Source organism: Pseudorasbora parva, chromosome 6 (assembly GCF_024679245.1).
Source record: "Pseudorasbora parva isolate DD20220531a chromosome 6, ASM2467924v1, whole genome shotgun sequence".
NCBI classification, from domain to species: Eukaryota; Metazoa; Chordata; class Actinopteri; order Cypriniformes; family Gobionidae; genus Pseudorasbora; species Pseudorasbora parva.
The window spans coordinates 48,165,934-48,182,186 of record NC_090177.1 but is presented as its reverse complement, the minus strand read 5'-3'; the positions used below and the strand labels follow the sequence as shown (position 1 = coordinate 48,182,186).

The window sequence follows — 16,253 nt, the reverse complement described above, 5'->3', positions numbered from 1 at the left end:
GTGGGAATTTCGATTCAGCTTGGCGGCGGCAGGCCGAAACCTACGGGCTGGGCGAGGCGGGGTCTGCTAGAACGGCTATAGCTCTTGGACGGAACGAGACAATTTCACCCAAGCCGGTACACCCGTGCACGGGCTCAGTCTGGGGTCAGGCGAGAAAGGACGCGGTGAATGGCCACCTAGTGGCGCTTTAAAATGAAAAAGCAACAACATGAGAGCGGCTATAGGCGAACGTATGTCGCGTGCTTTTTCACAGCACGCACACGAGACAGTCGTACCATACGACAGAAAACCTCCATCCGAACAACTTTGCCTTTGGGACCACTGCTGTCAATCAACTCGTCCGTTGAATATCAAAGTTTGTGGGAAAAACCACATTCGGCAAACCGGTCGCAGGTTTCGACAACCTCGATGAAAACAAACGCAGTTCAGTTCTCTGAACTCTCCGGGTCACTGGCTGACACAGCAGAAAGAGACAGAAACATAACAAAACTGGTGCAACTTCACCCTTTGGGGCAGTGGGCGGCGCCACAAGCGTCAAGAACCGCACGCTTTTTCCCTCCACGCTATCTGCTTTTAACCAGTGTGTACAGGGGAGAGCGCGAACGCAGTCCCCCACTACCATAAATTACGCAGTCGAGATTCCCACATTTGGGGAATTCGCAGGGGTCAGCACAACCGGAGTGCAATGGCCGAGCCTCGCCCTGGGTGAACCACCTTCCTGATCATGGTGTCTCCCCTGCCAGGTAAGTATGAGTTGCCTGGCCTCCAGGCAGAGGCGCCCTATCCCCCTTCGCCATCCTCAAACACGGTGACCTTCCCCTCCCCCAAGAAAAGGAAGGACGGGGCACCTTCCATTGCTTGACTGCTGCGTGCGTGCGTGACCTTGATTTGAATCAGGTGTCCCTAATCCATCCAACACAAACCCCTGATTCGACTCATCAGCTCGTTGGTAAAGACTCTCAAATAAGAGGGACATCAAAAAACGTGCTGTGACGGTGATGAGTCAGCCGGCCGGCAACCGACGCTTTTGTTCTTCTTTTTTCCCTATGCTCATATGACCGCAGCTTGCTGCTTTCTCTGTGGCACGGTCATCGTTGCGTCACCTCATCGTCATTCTGTATGCGCTTCCTGCGTATTTCTGTATTCTCTGACAAAATTCCAGTGGTGTTGTTGGTTCTTCTATTAGTCACAACAATTCGCAGTCCCCAAAAAGGGGAAGCACACCGTTCCTGGAGGCACTGCAATACCAGGTCGATGCGTGGAGTGGACGGAGCAAGCCCCGGTTCCGGCTCCATGTGCCAAAAATCAATTTAATATGCAGTCCCCGGATAGGGGACGTATCAGATATTAAACTGATAAGAACAGATACTACACTTGATCTTAGCCAAAAGGCCGAGAAGCGATGACACAATGACGCAGCGGCAGGGGAGCCGGCAAAGGCGACGCCCATCTGGGAAGCGGTGAGGGGGGGAGGGTTGGCAAAGGCCTTACGTCGTAGAGACCTGAAACTTTGAGGGATGGTACTAGCCACTCGCTCTACAACATCACCAAGGCTGGCCCCCCGATGGGCCCGGCACGAAATGGCTCGTAGCTCCCAAACCGCACGCCGCAGAACCAAGTGTCTTATATCATCGGAATCCTTGGCTCGAGCCGAGCGAGACGCATGCCTCGGATTCGAAGGTTGCGCTGGCGAAATTTTCGGGTATTTGGGATTTTGTGAAAAACCTACTTTTGCACACTAGTCCTAGGTCTTTTGCCCGATCTGGCCCAAACCAGTGCAGAAAGATTCTCTGGAGTCTGACTGTCCGTCCAGATCGGAAAAAAAGTGGGAATTTCGATTCAGCTTGGCGGCGGCAGGCCGAAACCTACGGGCTGGGCGAGGCGGGGTCTGCTAGAACGGCTATAGCTCTTGGACGGAACGAGACAATTTCACCCAAGCCGGTACACCCGTGCACGGGCTCAGTCTGGGGTCAGGCGAGAAAGGACGCGGTGAATGGCCACCTAGTGGCGCTTTAAAATGAAAAAGCAACAACATGAGAGCGGCTATAGGCGAACGTATGTCGCGTGCTTTTTCACAGCACGCACACGAGACAGTCGTACCATACGACAGAAAACCTCCATCCGAACAACTTTGCCTTTGGGACCACTGCTGTCAATCAACTCGTCCGTTGAATATCAAAGTTTGTGGGAAAAACCACATTCGGCAAACCGGTCGCAGGTTTCGACAACCTCGATGAAAACAAACGCAGTTCAGTTCTCTGAACTCTCCGGGTCACTGGCTGACACAGCAGAAAGAGACAGAAACATAACAAAACTGGTGCAACTTCACCCTTTGGGGCAGTGGGCGGCGCCACAAGCGTCAAGAACCGCACGCTTTTTCCCTCCACGCTATCTGCTTTTAACCAGTGTGTACAGGGGAGAGCGCGAACGCAGTCCCCCACTACCATAAATTACGCAGTCGAGATTCCCACATTTGGGGAATTCGCAGGGGTCAGCACAACCGGAGTGCAATGGCCGAGCCTCGCCCTGGGTGAACCACCTTCCTGATCATGGTGTCTCCCCTGCCAGGTAAGTATGAGTTGCCTGGCCTCCAGGCAGAGGCGCCCTATCCCCCTTCGCCATCCTCAAACACGGTGACCTTCCCCTCCCCCAAGAAAAGGAAGGACGGGGCACCTTCCATTGCTTGACTGCTGCGTGCGTGCGTGCGTGACCTTGATTTGAATCAGGTGTCCCTAATCCATCCAACACAAACCCCTGATTCGACTCATCAGCTCGTTGGTAAAGACTCTCAAATAAGAGGGACATCAAAAAACGTGCTGTGACGGTGATGAGTCAGCCGGCCGGCAACCGACGCTTTTGTTCTTCTTTTTTCCCTATGCTCATATGACCGCAGCTTGCTGCTTTCTCTGTGGCACGGTCATCGTTGCGTCACCTCATCGTCATTCTGTATGCGCTTCCTGCGTATTTCTGTATTCTCTGACAAAATTCCAGTGGTGTTGTTGGTTCTTCTATTAGTCACAACAATTCGCAGTCCCCAAAAAGGGGAAGCACACCGTTCCTGGAGGCACTGCAATACCAGGTCGATGCGTGGAGTGGACGGAGCAAGCCCCGGTTCCGGCTCCATGTGCCAAAAATCAATTTAATATGCAGTCCCCGGATAGGGGACGTATCAGATATTAAACTGATAAGAACAGATTTTTCTTTCGAAAAAAGTTTTATTGTCACACATTTCTTTTTTTCCATTCAAACCTCACATTTCTTTTCTTTTTAAACATACATGTTTACACAGATTAAAACCAACAGTTTTGCATTCTTAGTTAAAATCAGTCAGTGTAGTGTGTTGTGTAAAGTCCATGTATGCAAGTCAGTGTGGTGTTAGAAAAAGGGATAAAAGTATAAATAGCAAATAAATACAAGCCAGTTAAAACACAATAAAATCATTCTGTTTAAAAATCTCTGTTGTGCAGGACCGGGGGTTAGTCCCTATCAAGAATGTCCATTCACTCCAGGTCTCCAGAACAGGTTCAGGACTCCCCGCTTCAAAGGCCCAGCGGAAATCCCCTCTCCTCCGGCCCGCTGGCCCGCTGTTCCCGTAGCCAGAGTGGTGAGGGTGCATCTACGGGCGGCCAAGGTCGGTGGTGGCCGGGACCTCTTTGTGCAGCCTCGGCCCCCCCGTCCGAATGACGACGTGCGGCCCACCCTGCAGCGTTGATCTTATCTTCTGCTCGCTCGCGTGGAGGGGGACCGTCACGCGTTTCCCCACCAGCAGGTTTCTGGTGACCCAGATGGCATCCTTTATCAGGTTGAGGGTGAGCCAGAGCGAGGCAAATTCTTGCGATGTTTGGGCTTTGAGGCCCTGACCCACCCCCAGGATGGCGAGCTTGTAGTCCACCTGGGCCCCACCCGCTGGCAGGCACGGGAAAAACAGGGGGCCGGCCCTGGCCCACAGGTCCCGCGCAGCACCGCACTCCCAGAGCAGATGGTGGACGGTCTCCGGGTGGTTGCACCCGGACCGTGGGCAGATGGAGTTTTTGGCCATGCCTCTGGAGTGCATAACCGCCCTGACCGGGAGGATCTCATGAGCCACCATCCACGATAAGTCCTTGTGTCTGTTCTGGAGAGCTGGGTGGGCTGCGTTCCTCCAAACGTCTTTGGCCTCACTTAGTGTGAGGCCTGGAACTGGACTCACCACTTCCCGGTCCTGCACAAGAGAGATGAGGGATTTGTGGTTAGTTAAAATGCTTGCATCATTTGTCTCTAAAAGGAATTTTTTTAAAAATTTCTTTATAAAACTGTACTCTTTTGGCAAATTAAAAGACACTGGGGTTTTCAGGTCGATTGATAAAATTTTTATGCTTCTTAGGTAGGACCCCATCCAGAAACGAGCCATGGCCGCTGTCTTATTCTCTCTGGATGGGGTCAGCGCATATCCGATGTGGAGGGCGGTAAAGCGGCTACCTAAAAACAAGTGGGGGTCCGGGAGGCCTTTTCCGCCATTTTCCTTTCTTTTTTTAAAGACCTCCCTTTTTACTCGTTCCCATTTGGACCCCCACAGGAAATAAAATACCGCCCTCTCCAGGTTGGCCAGGAATCGCCTTGGGGGACTAAAAACAGAAGAAACAAGTAAAATTAGTGGTAAAATTACAGCTTTAAAAACTAAAACCTTGCCTTCAATTGTCAGTTGTCTGAGTCCCCAAAACCCCAGTCTTTGCCTAACTTTCCCTAAGATGTCAGTCCAGTTTCCCCGTCCTCCACCCTCTCTGTCAAATTTTACTCCTAAAACTGTCAGGTCGTTGCCTTTAAAATCCAAATCCAGTCCGCCTGTGTCCACGTTTCCCCACGGCCCGAAGAGCTGGGCCTCGGACTTACTCCTGTTGAGCTTAGCGCCCGAGGCCCGACCGTACCAGTCAGTCAAGTCAAGTGCTCTTCGTACTGATAAAAGGTCAGTCGCTAAAAGGGTTACGTCGTCCATATATAAAACACAGGTTGCGGTCAGTCCACCAGTCCCTGGGACGTCCAGTCCTTTAATCCATTTATCCCTTCTCAAGATTTGTGCCAGTGGCTCAATGCAGGCCACATACAGTAGGGGAGATAAAGGACACCCCTGACGGACGCCGCTGTGAATGTTTACAGCTTTGGATAAATGCCCATTAACTGCAAATTTACTGACTAGACTGTTGTATAGCAGTCCCACCCAAGCTATAAACCTCCCTGGGAACCCCATTTTTTCCAGTACCTTAAAAAGGAACTGGTGCGAGATGCGGTCAAAAGCTTTTTCAAAATCTAAATTTAGGACTACTAGCCGAATGTTTCTGTCTCTCGCGTAACAGATGGCGTCTCTAATCAGTACCAGGCTGTCTGTGATCTTCCTACCGGGCACAGCGCATGCTTGATCCAGGTGGATTACGTCCTCTAAAACAGTTGACATGCGTGTAGCTAAAATCTTACTAAAAAGTTTACAATCAAAATTTAAAAGCGTGATTGGTCTCCAGTTCTTCAAGTCAGTCCTGTCTCCTTTTTTATATAAAAGCGAAACTATCCCTACTCTAAAGCTGTCCGGAAGTCTGTCGAGAGTCTCAAATTCTTTAAAAACTGTCAGTAAGTCATGTGCTAAAATGTCCCAGAAAGTCAAATAAAACTCCAAGGGAAGTCCATCCATTCCTGGGGACTTCCCTTTTTTAAAACTTTTGAGAGATTTATTTAATTCTAAAAGAGTAAAATCCTGGGCTAAAAGCACATTTGGACTCTTTATCTTTGTTTCTAAAAATTCTAAAACTTCATTTAAGATGCCATTGTGTACATTCTTTGGGCTGTATAAATCACTATAAAAAAGTTCTATTTCCCCTAAAATGTCCTCCATATTTTTTGCCTCCCTCCCTCTAAAAGTTTTTAAGATTGTTATTGAGCCTCCCCGTGAAATAGTCTTTTTAAAAAAATATCTTGTACACTTTTCTCCTTCTTCTATCTCTTTTTCTTTGCATCTTAAAATTACTCCCTTACTTTGAGTTTCGGATAAAACTGACATTTCTTTCTTTACTTCCTTTATTTCCTCCTTAAAATCCAATCCATTATTTAAAAGGTTAAAATATCTCTGCAGTCTTTTTTGCAGCCCCATCATGCGTCTTTTTTCTTTATTCTTTTTCTCCTTTCCTATTTTTCTAAAAAAATGTCCTGTCCTTTGTTTTACCATCTCCCACCACTGTGCTCGTGAGTCAAAAAAGTCTTGGAGGGTCTGCCATTGGCTGAACTGCTCCCTATACTCTCGAACCACTTCCTCATCTTTTAATAGGGAGCAGTTCAGCTTCCACAGCCCTCCCCCTACTGTCACACCCGTGGGTAGTGAAAGGGTGCAGGAGACCATCATGTGGTCAGTGAAGAAAAGGGGGGTCAATGTTGCATCGGTTGGCGGGCAGTCCCTTGTAAAAATATAGTCGATACGAGAGGCTCTGGCGCCATCACCACTGAACCAGGTGTAGCCCTCCTCTCTCTGATGCATTGTTTTAAAACAGTCGACTAACTTAAAATCTTTGACCAATTTATTTAATAAAACCGATGTCTTGTCGACCTTAAAATCTTCTCCTACCCTTTTCCTATCTTTTTTTGTTAAAACACAGTTAAAATCCCCTGCTACCACTAGGGGAGCCCTACCTAACATGTGGGGCTGCAAATCTTCTAAAAGCTTGTATCTGTCATTTTTACTTGTGTAACCATACAAATTTAAAACATTAAAATCCTTACCTAAAAAAGTCAGATTAACTAAAATTGCCCGCCCATCCCTCACCACAGTGCTGCCCTTCACCAAGATGTTGGGATTTTTTATTAAAATGGCCACACCGTCATTTCTGTTAAAATTGGAGCCACTCCAGATGGAGGGTCCTTTGGTCCACAGCTCTTCCCATTTTCTGTAATTGGTTAAAAAGGGCAGAGCACACTCTTGCAATAAATAGATGTCTGACTTAAAATTATTTAAACATGATAAAACACTCTGTGCTCGCAAAGTAGACCTCACACTTCTCACATTGATTGTAGAGATAGTGAGGGCCATGAGCAGTATGGTTAAAAATACAAGCATTGATGAAAATAAAAACAGATAAAAAGACTACAGAAATTGCATTAAAATCATGTTACTTCTTGTTGCACCTGCCTTTCCTTTTCCCCAGATAAACTGGGGTCAGGAGGGCAAGTGCTCGCCGCCTCAGAATCCACAGAGGAAACCTCTTGTGGATCCTTTGGTGACGATGTTCTTAGCTTAAAGTGCAGAAAGGAGACTTCATTTGGAGAGTCTGCAGGCCACATACGGTTCAGATCTTCCGAAGAGGAACTATCTGGCCGATGCGATGCCCGCAGCCTTTTCTCCTCTGTTTGAAGCAGAGGAGATCTCGCAGACCTTTTCTGCACTTGAGCATTTGGGAGTGAACACTCGGTTTCACTCCCACTATCCACCCCACTAACCTCCGATACGGTGTAGAGGGAGGAAGCCGTTTCATCTTCCTCCTCCTCCATTTTGTCTTTGCTTTTTTCTTGTTGGGGAGTGGCTTCCTCCCCCTTTTCATTAACGAATTCTGACTCCGCCCCTGTGGCCGCCCCACTTCTTTCTTCTTGTCCAATCCCTGAGGCTGGCTGGGAATGTGAAATTCCCGCCAAAACCTCAGGGCCCGCCTCCTCCTCTCTTTGTTCTTTTGATTGTTCCTTTGGTGGGGCGGCCATTTTGTTCCCTTTCAACTTGTTGGCAAAACTTTTAGGGCAATCTCTGTAGAAATGGTTAGCATCTCCACAGAGATTACACCGTCTGCCATTGGTACATTCCTCAAAAATGTGACCAATTTCTCTGCACTTCCTACACACAATTTCTTGGCATGCCTCAGCGAGGTGTCCCATTTTCCCACATTTTCGGCACAATTTGGGCATTCCCTGATAATGAATGTAGCCGCGGTTCTCTCCCAGCACAATCATTGAGGGTAAATGACTCAGACCCTGGAATCCACTTGGATCTTCCCACTGTTTAATGGGAACTCTCCAAGCGCAATTCCAGATGCCGTCTTCGTCAAGCACCTTGACTGGTGGACTTCGAACCGTGCAAAATCTACCCAGCCATACAGCAACATCATCTCCACTCACTGTTTCATTGAACATTCTAACAATCACTGTTTTAATAGAATTGTCAGAAAGTTTCTCAACATTGAACATGGAGAACTGGGTCTTGCAATGCTCAAATCGTTGCCAGAAATCTTGCAACAAGGAAGCAGATCTAAAACTGACATCGAAACCTTTGTTCAGGGGCAGAGTCATTAAACAATTTAAATCACTGGCATTAAAATTGAGGGTTTTTTGGATGAGCTTCCTGGAGAAGTCTAAACGAGACAACCCCAGGAGCTTACCCTCCACCTCTCTAAATAAAAATCGCACGCTGTGGTGCCTCCGCATGCCGGCACGAGCAGCCGACATGGTGGAGGCACCGACAGCCTAAAAAAAAACGTAAAAGAACAATAAATACAATAAATAGATAAAAGACTAAAAGTCTTACCTTAAAACTGCTAACCTGTAAAACCAGCAGGGTCACTCTCCCTCTAAAAAGTTGTACGGCTCGGGACACCAGAAGCTCTCGAGCCAGGAAACCTTAAAGAGGCGATCGCAGTCTCAACCGTTCGACAAGACACTTGATCTTAGCCAAAAGGCCGAGAAGCGATGACACAATGACGCAGCGGCAGGGGAGCCGGCAAAGGCGACGCCCATCTGGGAAGCGGTGAGGGGGGGAGGGTTGGCAAAGGCCTTACGTCGTAGAGACCTGAAACTTTGAGGGATGGTACTAGCCACTCGCTCTACAACATCACCAAGGCTGGCCCCCCGATGGGCCCGGCACGAAATGGCTCGTAGCTCCCAAACCGCACGCCGCAGAACCAAGTGTCTTATATCATCGGAATCCTTGGCTCGAGCCGAGCGAGACGCATGCCTCGGATTCGAAGGTTGCGCTGGCGAAATTTTCGGGTATTTGGGATTTTGTGAAAAACCTACTTTTGCACACTAGTCCTAGGTCTTTTGCCCGATCTGGCCCAAACCAGTGCAGAAAGATTCTCTGGAGTCTGACTGTCCGTCCAGATCGGAAAAAAAGTGGGAATTTCGATTCAGCTTGGCGGCGGCAGGCCGAAACCTACGGGCTGGGCGAGGCGGGGTCTGCTAGAACGGCTATAGCTCTTGGACGGAACGAGACAATTTCACCCAAGCCGGTACACCCGTGCACGGGCTCAGTCTGGGGTCAGGCGAGAAAGGACGCGGTGAATGGCCACCTAGTGGCGCTTTAAAATGAAAAAGCAACAACATGAGAGCGGCTATAGGCGAACGTATGTCGCGTGCTTTTTCACAGCACGCGCACGAGACAGTCGTACCATACGACAGAAAACCTCCATCCGAACAACTTTGCCTTTGGGACCACTGCTGTCAATCAACTCGTCCGTTGAATATCAAAGTTTGTGGGAAAAACCACATTCGGCAAACCGGTCGCAGGTTTCGACAACCTCGATGAAACCAAACGCAGTTCAGTTCTCTGAACTCTCCGGGTCACTGGCTGACACAGCAGAAAGAGACAGAAACATAACAAAACTGGTGCAACTTCACCCTTTGGGGCAGTGGGCGGCGCCACAAGCGTCAAGAACCGCACGCTTTTTCCCTCCACGCTATCTGCTTTTAACCAGTGTGTACAGGGGAGAGCGCGAACGCAGTCCCCCACTACCATAAATTACGCAGTCGAGATTCCCACATTTGGGGAATTCGCAGGGGTCAGCACAACCGGAGTGCAATGGCCGAGCCTCGCCCTGGGTGAACCACCTTCCTGATCATGGTGTCTCCCCTGCCAGGTAAGTATGAGTTGCCTGGCCTCCAGGCAGAGGCGCCCTATCCCCCTTCGCCATCCTCAAACACGGTGACCTTCCCCTCCCCCAAGAAAAGGAAGGACGGGGCACCTTCCATTGCTTGACTGCTGCGTGCGTGCGTGCGTGACCTTGATTTGAATCAGGTGTCCCTAATCCATCCAACACAAACCCCTGATTCGACTCATCAGCTCGTTGGTAAAGACTCTCAAATAAGAGGGACATCAAAAAACGTGCTGTGACGGTGATGAGTCAGCCGGCCGGCAACCGACGCTTTTGTTCTTCTTTTTTCCCTATGCTCATATGACCGCAGCTTGCTGCTTTCTCTGTGGCACGGTCATCGTTGCGTCACCTCATCGTCATTCTGTATGCGCTTCCTGCGTATTTCTGTATTCTCTGACAAAATTCCAGTGGTGTTGTTGGTTCTTCTATTAGTCACAACAATTCGCAGTCCCCAAAAAGGGGAAGCACACCGTTCCTGGAGGCACTGCAATACCAGGTCGATGCGTGGAGTGGACGGAGCAAGCCCCGGTTCCGGCTCCATGTGCCAAAAATCAATTTAATATGCAGTCCCCGGATAGGGGACGTATCAGATATTAAACTGATAAGAACAGATTTTTCTTTCGAAAAAAGTTTTATTGTCACACATTTCTTTTTTTCCATTCAAACCTCACATTTCTTTTCTTTTTAAACATACATGTTTACACAGATTAAAACCAACAGTTTTGCATTCTTAGTTAAAATCAGTCAGTGTAGTGTGTTGTGTAAAGTCCATGTATGCAAGTCAGTGTGGTGTTAGAAAAAGGGATAAAAGTATAAATAGCAAATAAATACAAGCCAGTTAAAACACAATAAAATCATTCTGTTTAAAAATCTCTGTTGTGCAGGACCGGGGGTTAGTCCCTATCAAGAATGTCCATTCACTCCAGGTCTCCAGAACAGGTTCAGGACTCCCCGCTTCAAAGGCCCAGCGGAAATCCCCTCTCCTCCGGCCCGCTGGCCCGCTGTTCCCGTAGCCAGAGTGGTGAGGGTGCATCTACGGGCGGCCAAGGTCGGTGGTGGCCGGGACCTCTTTGTGCAGCCTCGGCCCCCCCGTCCGAATGACGACGTGCGGCCCACCCTGCAGCGTTGATCTTATCTTCTGCTCGCTCGCGTGGAGGGGGACCGTCACGCGTTTCCCCACCAGCAGGTTTCTGGTGACCCAGATGGCATCCTTTATCAGGTTGAGGGTGAGCCAGAGCGAGGCAAATTCTTGCGATGTTTGGGCTTTGAGGCCCTGACCCACCCCCAGGATGGCGAGCTTGTAGTCCACCTGGGCCCCACCCGCTGGCAGGCACGGGAAAAACAGGGGGCCGGCCCTGGCCCACAGGTCCCGCGCAGCACCGCACTCCCAGAGCAGATGGTGGACGGTCTCCGGGTGGTTGCACCCGGACCGTGGGCAGATGGAGTTTTTGGCCATGCCTCTGGAGTGCATAACCGCCCTGACCGGGAGGATCTCATGAGCCACCATCCACGATAAGTCCTTGTGTCTGTTCTGGAGAGCTGGGTGGGCTGCGTTCCTCCAAACGTCTTTGGCCTCACTTAGTGTGAGGCCTGGAACTGGACTCACCACTTCCCGGTCCTGCACAAGAGAGATGAGGGATTTGTGGTTAGTTAAAATGCTTGCATCATTTGTCTCTAAAAGGAATTTTTTTAAAAATTTCTTTATAAAACTGTACTCTTTTGGCAAATTAAAAGACACTGGGGTTTTCAGGTCGATTGATAAAATTTTTATGCTTCTTAGGTAGGACCCCATCCAGAAACGAGCCATGGCCGCTGTCTTATTCTCTCTGGATGGGGTCAGCGCATATCCGATGTGGAGGGCGGTAAAGCGGCTACCTAAAAACAAGTGGGGGTCCGGGAGGCCTTTTCCGCCATTTTCCTTTCTTTTTTTAAAGACCTCCCTTTTTACTCGTTCCCATTTGGACCCCCACAGGAAATAAAATACCGCCCTCTCCAGGTTGGCCAGGAATCGCCTTGGGGGACTAAAAACAGAAGAAACAAGTAAAATTAGTGGTAAAATTACAGCTTTAAAAACTAAAACCTTGCCTTCAATTGTCAGTTGTCTGAGTCCCCAAAACCCCAGTCTTTGCCTAACTTTCCCTAAGATGTCAGTCCAGTTTCCCCGTCCTCCACCCTCTCTGTCAAATTTTACTCCTAAAACTGTCAGGTCGTTGCCTTTAAAATCCAAATCCAGTCCGCCTGTGTCCACGTTTCCCCACGGCCCGAAGAGCTGGGCCTCGGACTTACTCCTGTTGAGCTTAGCGCCCGAGGCCCGACCGTACCAGTCAGTCAAGTCAAGTGCTCTTCGTACTGATAAAAGGTCAGTCGCTAAAAGGGTTACGTCGTCCATATATAAAACACAGGTTGCGGTCAGTCCACCAGTCCCTGGGACGTCCAGTCCTTTAATCCATTTATCCCTTCTCAAGATTTGTGCCAGTGGCTCAATGCAGGCCACATACAGTAGGGGAGATAAAGGACACCCCTGACGGACGCCGCTGTGAATGTTTACAGCTTTGGATAAATGCCCATTAACTGCAAATTTACTGACTAGACTGTTGTATAGCAGTCCCACCCAAGCTATAAACCTCCCTGGGAACCCCATTTTTTCCAGTACCTTAAAAAGGAACTGGTGCGAGATGCGGTCAAAAGCTTTTTCAAAATCTAAATTTAGGACTACTAGCCGAATGTTTCTGTCTCTCGCGTAACAGATGGCGTCTCTAATCAGTACCAGGCTGTCTGTGATCTTCCTACCGGGCACAGCGCATGCTTGATCCAGGTGGATTACGTCCTCTAAAACAGTTGACATGCGTGTAGCTAAAATCTTACTAAAAAGTTTACAATCAAAATTTAAAAGCGTGATTGGTCTCCAGTTCTTCAAGTCAGTCCTGTCTCCTTTTTTATATAAAAGCGAAACTATCCCTACTCTAAAGCTGTCCGGAAGTCTGTCGAGAGTCTCAAATTCTTTAAAAACTGTCAGTAAGTCATGTGCTAAAATGTCCCAGAAAGTCAAATAAAACTCCAAGGGAAGTCCATCCATTCCTGGGGACTTCCCTTTTTTAAAACTTTTGAGAGATTTATTTAATTCTAAAAGAGTAAAATCCTGGGCTAAAAGCACATTTGGACTCTTTATCTTTGTTTCTAAAAATTCTAAAACTTCATTTAAGATGCCATTGTGTACATTCTTTGGGCTGTATAAATCACTATAAAAAAGTTCTATTTCCCCTAAAATGTCCTCCATATTTTTTGCCTCCCTCCCTCTAAAAGTTTTTAAGATTGTTATTGAGCCTCCCCGTGAAATAGTCTTTTTAAAAAAATATCTTGTACACTTTTCTCCTTCTTCTATCTCTTTTTCTTTGCATCTTAAAATTACTCCCTTACTTTGAGTTTCGGATAAAACTGACATTTCTTTCTTTACTTCCTTTATTTCCTCCTTAAAATCCAATCCATTATTTAAAAGGTTAAAATATCTCTGCAGTCTTTTTTGCAGCCCCATCATGCGTCTTTTTTCTTTATTCTTTTTCTCCTTTCCTATTTTTCTAAAAAAATGTCCTGTCCTTTGTTTTACCATCTCCCACCACTGTGCTCGTGAGTCAAAAAAGTCTTGGAGGGTCTGCCATTGGCTGAACTGCTCCCTATACTCTCGAACCACTTCCTCATCTTTTAATAGGGAGCAGTTCAGCTTCCACAGCCCTCCCCCTACTGTCACACCCGTGGGTAGTGAAAGGGTGCAGGAGACCATCATGTGGTCAGTGAAGAAAAGGGGGGTCAATGTTGCATCGGTTGGCGGGCAGTCCCTTGTAAAAATATAGTCGATACGAGAGGCTCTGGCGCCATCACCACTGAACCAGGTGTAGCCCTCCTCTCTCTGATGCATTGTTTTAAAACAGTCGACTAACTTAAAATCTTTGACCAATTTATTTAATAAAACCGATGTCTTGTCGACCTTAAAATCTTCTCCTACCCTTTTCCTATCTTTTTTTGTTAAAACACAGTTAAAATCCCCTGCTACCACTAGGGGAGCCCTACCTAACATGTGGGGCTGCAAATCTTCTAAAAGCTTGTATCTGTCATTTTTACTTGTGTAACCATACAAATTTAAAACATTAAAATCCTTACCTAAAAAAGTCAGATTAACTAAAATTGCCCGCCCATCCCTCACCACAGTGCTGCCCTTCACCAAGATGTTGGGATTTTTTATTAAAATGGCCACACCGTCATTTCTGTTAAAATTGGAGCCACTCCAGATGGAGGGTCCTTTGGTCCACAGCTCTTCCCATTTTCTGTAATTGGTTAAAAAGGGCAGAGCACACTCTTGCAATAAATAGATGTCTGACTTAAAATTATTTAAACATGATAAAACACTCTGTGCTCGCAAAGTAGACCTCACACTTCTCACATTGATTGTAGAGATAGTGAGGGCCATGAGCAGTATGGTTAAAAATACAAGCATTGATGAAAATAAAAACAGATAAAAAGACTACAGAAATTGCATTAAAATCATGTTACTTCTTGTTGCACCTGCCTTTCCTTTTCCCCAGATAAACTGGGGTCAGGAGGGCAAGTGCTCGCCGCCTCAGAATCCACAGAGGAAACCTCTTGTGGATCCTTTGGTGACGATGTTCTTAGCTTAAAGTGCAGAAAGGAGACTTCATTTGGAGAGTCTGCAGGCCACATACGGTTCAGATCTTCCGAAGAGGAACTATCTGGCCGATGCGATGCCCGCAGCCTTTTCTCCTCTGTTTGAAGCAGAGGAGATCTCGCAGACCTTTTCTGCACTTGAGCATTTGGGAGTGAACACTCGGTTTCACTCCCACTATCCACCCCACTAACCTCCGATACGGTGTAGAGGGAGGAAGCCGTTTCATCTTCCTCCTCCTCCATTTTGTCTTTGCTTTTTTCTTGTTGGGGAGTGGCTTCCTCCCCCTTTTCATTAACGAATTCTGACTCCGCCCCTGTGGCCGCCCCACTTCTTTCTTCTTGTCCAATCCCTGAGGCTGGCTGGGAATGTGAAATTCCCGCCAAAACCTCAGGGCCCGCCTCCTCCTCTCTTTGTTCTTTTGATTGTTCCTTTGGTGGGGCGGCCATTTTGTTCCCTTTCAACTTGTTGGCAAAACTTTTAGGGCAATCTCTGTAGAAATGGTTAGCATCTCCACAGAGATTACACCGTCTGCCATTGGTACATTCCTCAAAAATGTGACCAATTTCTCTGCACTTCCTACACACAATTTCTTGGCATGCCTCAGCGAGGTGTCCCATTTTCCCACATTTTCGGCACAATTTGGGCATTCCCTGATAATGAATGTAGCCGCGGTTCTCTCCCAGCACAATCATTGAGGGTAAATGACTCAGACCCTGGAATCCACTTGGATCTTCCCACTGTTTAATGGGAACTCTCCAAGCGCAATTCCAGATGCCGTCTTCGTCAAGCACCTTGACTGGTGGACTTCGAACCGTGCAAAATCTACCCAGCCATACAGCAACATCATCTCCACTCACTGTTTCATTGAACATTCTAACAATCACTGTTTTAATAGAATTGTCAGAAAGTTTCTCAACATTGAACATGGAGAACTGGGTCTTGCAATGCTCAAATCGTTGCCAGAAATCTTGCAACAAGGAAGCAGATCTAAAACTGACATCGAAACCTTTGTTCAGGGGCAGAGTCATTAAACAATTTAAATCACTGGCATTAAAATTGAGGGTTTTTTGGATGAGCTTCCTGGAGAAGTCTAAACGAGACAACCCCAGGAGCTTACCCTCCACCTCTCTAAATAAAAATCGCACGCTGTGGTGCCTCCGCATGCCGGCACGAGCAGCCGACATGGTGGAGGCACCGACAGCCTAAAAAAAAACGTAAAAGAACAATAAATACAATAAATAGATAAAAGACTAAAAGTCTTACCTTAAAACTGCTAACCTGTAAAACCAGCAGGGTCACTCTCCCTCTAAAAAGTTGTACGGCTCGGGACACCAGAAGCTCTCGAGCCAGGAAACCTTAAAGAGGCGATCGCAGTCTCAACCGTTCGACAAGACACTTGATCTTAGCCAAAAGGCCGAGAAGCGATGACACAATGACGCAGCGGCAGGGGAGCCGGCAAAGGCGACGCCCATCTGGGAAGCGGTGAGGGGGGGAGGGTTGGCAAAGGCCTTACGTCGTAGAGACCTGAAACTTTGAGGGATGGTACTAGCCACTCGCTCTACAACATCACCAAGGCTGGCCCCCCGATGGGCCCGGCACGAAATGGCTCGTAGCTCCCAAACCGCACGCCGCAGAACCAAGTGTCTTATATCATCGGAATCCTTGGCTCGAGCCGAGCGAGACGCATGCCTCGGATTCGAAGGTTGCGC

At 47.9% G+C, this 16,253-nt stretch overlaps 4 non-coding genes and 2 pseudogenes across 4 annotated transcripts; all 6 read right to left on the bottom strand.

Moving 5' to 3' along the window:
• Window positions 1–587: 587 nt before the first annotated feature.
• LOC137079685 (U1 spliceosomal RNA) lies at window positions 588–751 on the bottom strand. The gene has a single exon (XR_010905630.1). It is a non-coding gene; the product is annotated as a U1 spliceosomal RNA (small nuclear RNA).
• A 462-nt stretch (window positions 752–1,213) lies between these two features.
• LOC137079850 (U2 spliceosomal RNA) lies at window positions 1,214–1,404 on the bottom strand. Its single transcript, XR_010905783.1, has one exon. It is a non-coding gene; the product is annotated as a U2 spliceosomal RNA (small nuclear RNA).
• Window positions 1,405–2,412: 1,008 nt separating this feature from the next.
• Window positions 2,413–2,576, bottom strand: LOC137079684 (U1 spliceosomal RNA). The gene has a single exon (XR_010905629.1). It is a non-coding gene; the product is annotated as a U1 spliceosomal RNA (small nuclear RNA).
• Window positions 2,577–3,042: 466 nt separating this feature from the next.
• LOC137080077 (U2 spliceosomal RNA) lies at window positions 3,043–3,217 on the bottom strand (annotated as a pseudogene).
• Window positions 3,218–9,695: 6,478 nt separating this feature from the next.
• LOC137079683 (U1 spliceosomal RNA) lies at window positions 9,696–9,859 on the bottom strand. The gene has a single exon (XR_010905628.1). It is a non-coding gene; the product is annotated as a U1 spliceosomal RNA (small nuclear RNA).
• Window positions 9,860–10,325: 466 nt separating this feature from the next.
• LOC137080075 (U2 spliceosomal RNA) lies at window positions 10,326–10,500 on the bottom strand (annotated as a pseudogene).
• Window positions 10,501–16,253: the final 5,753 nt, after the last annotated feature.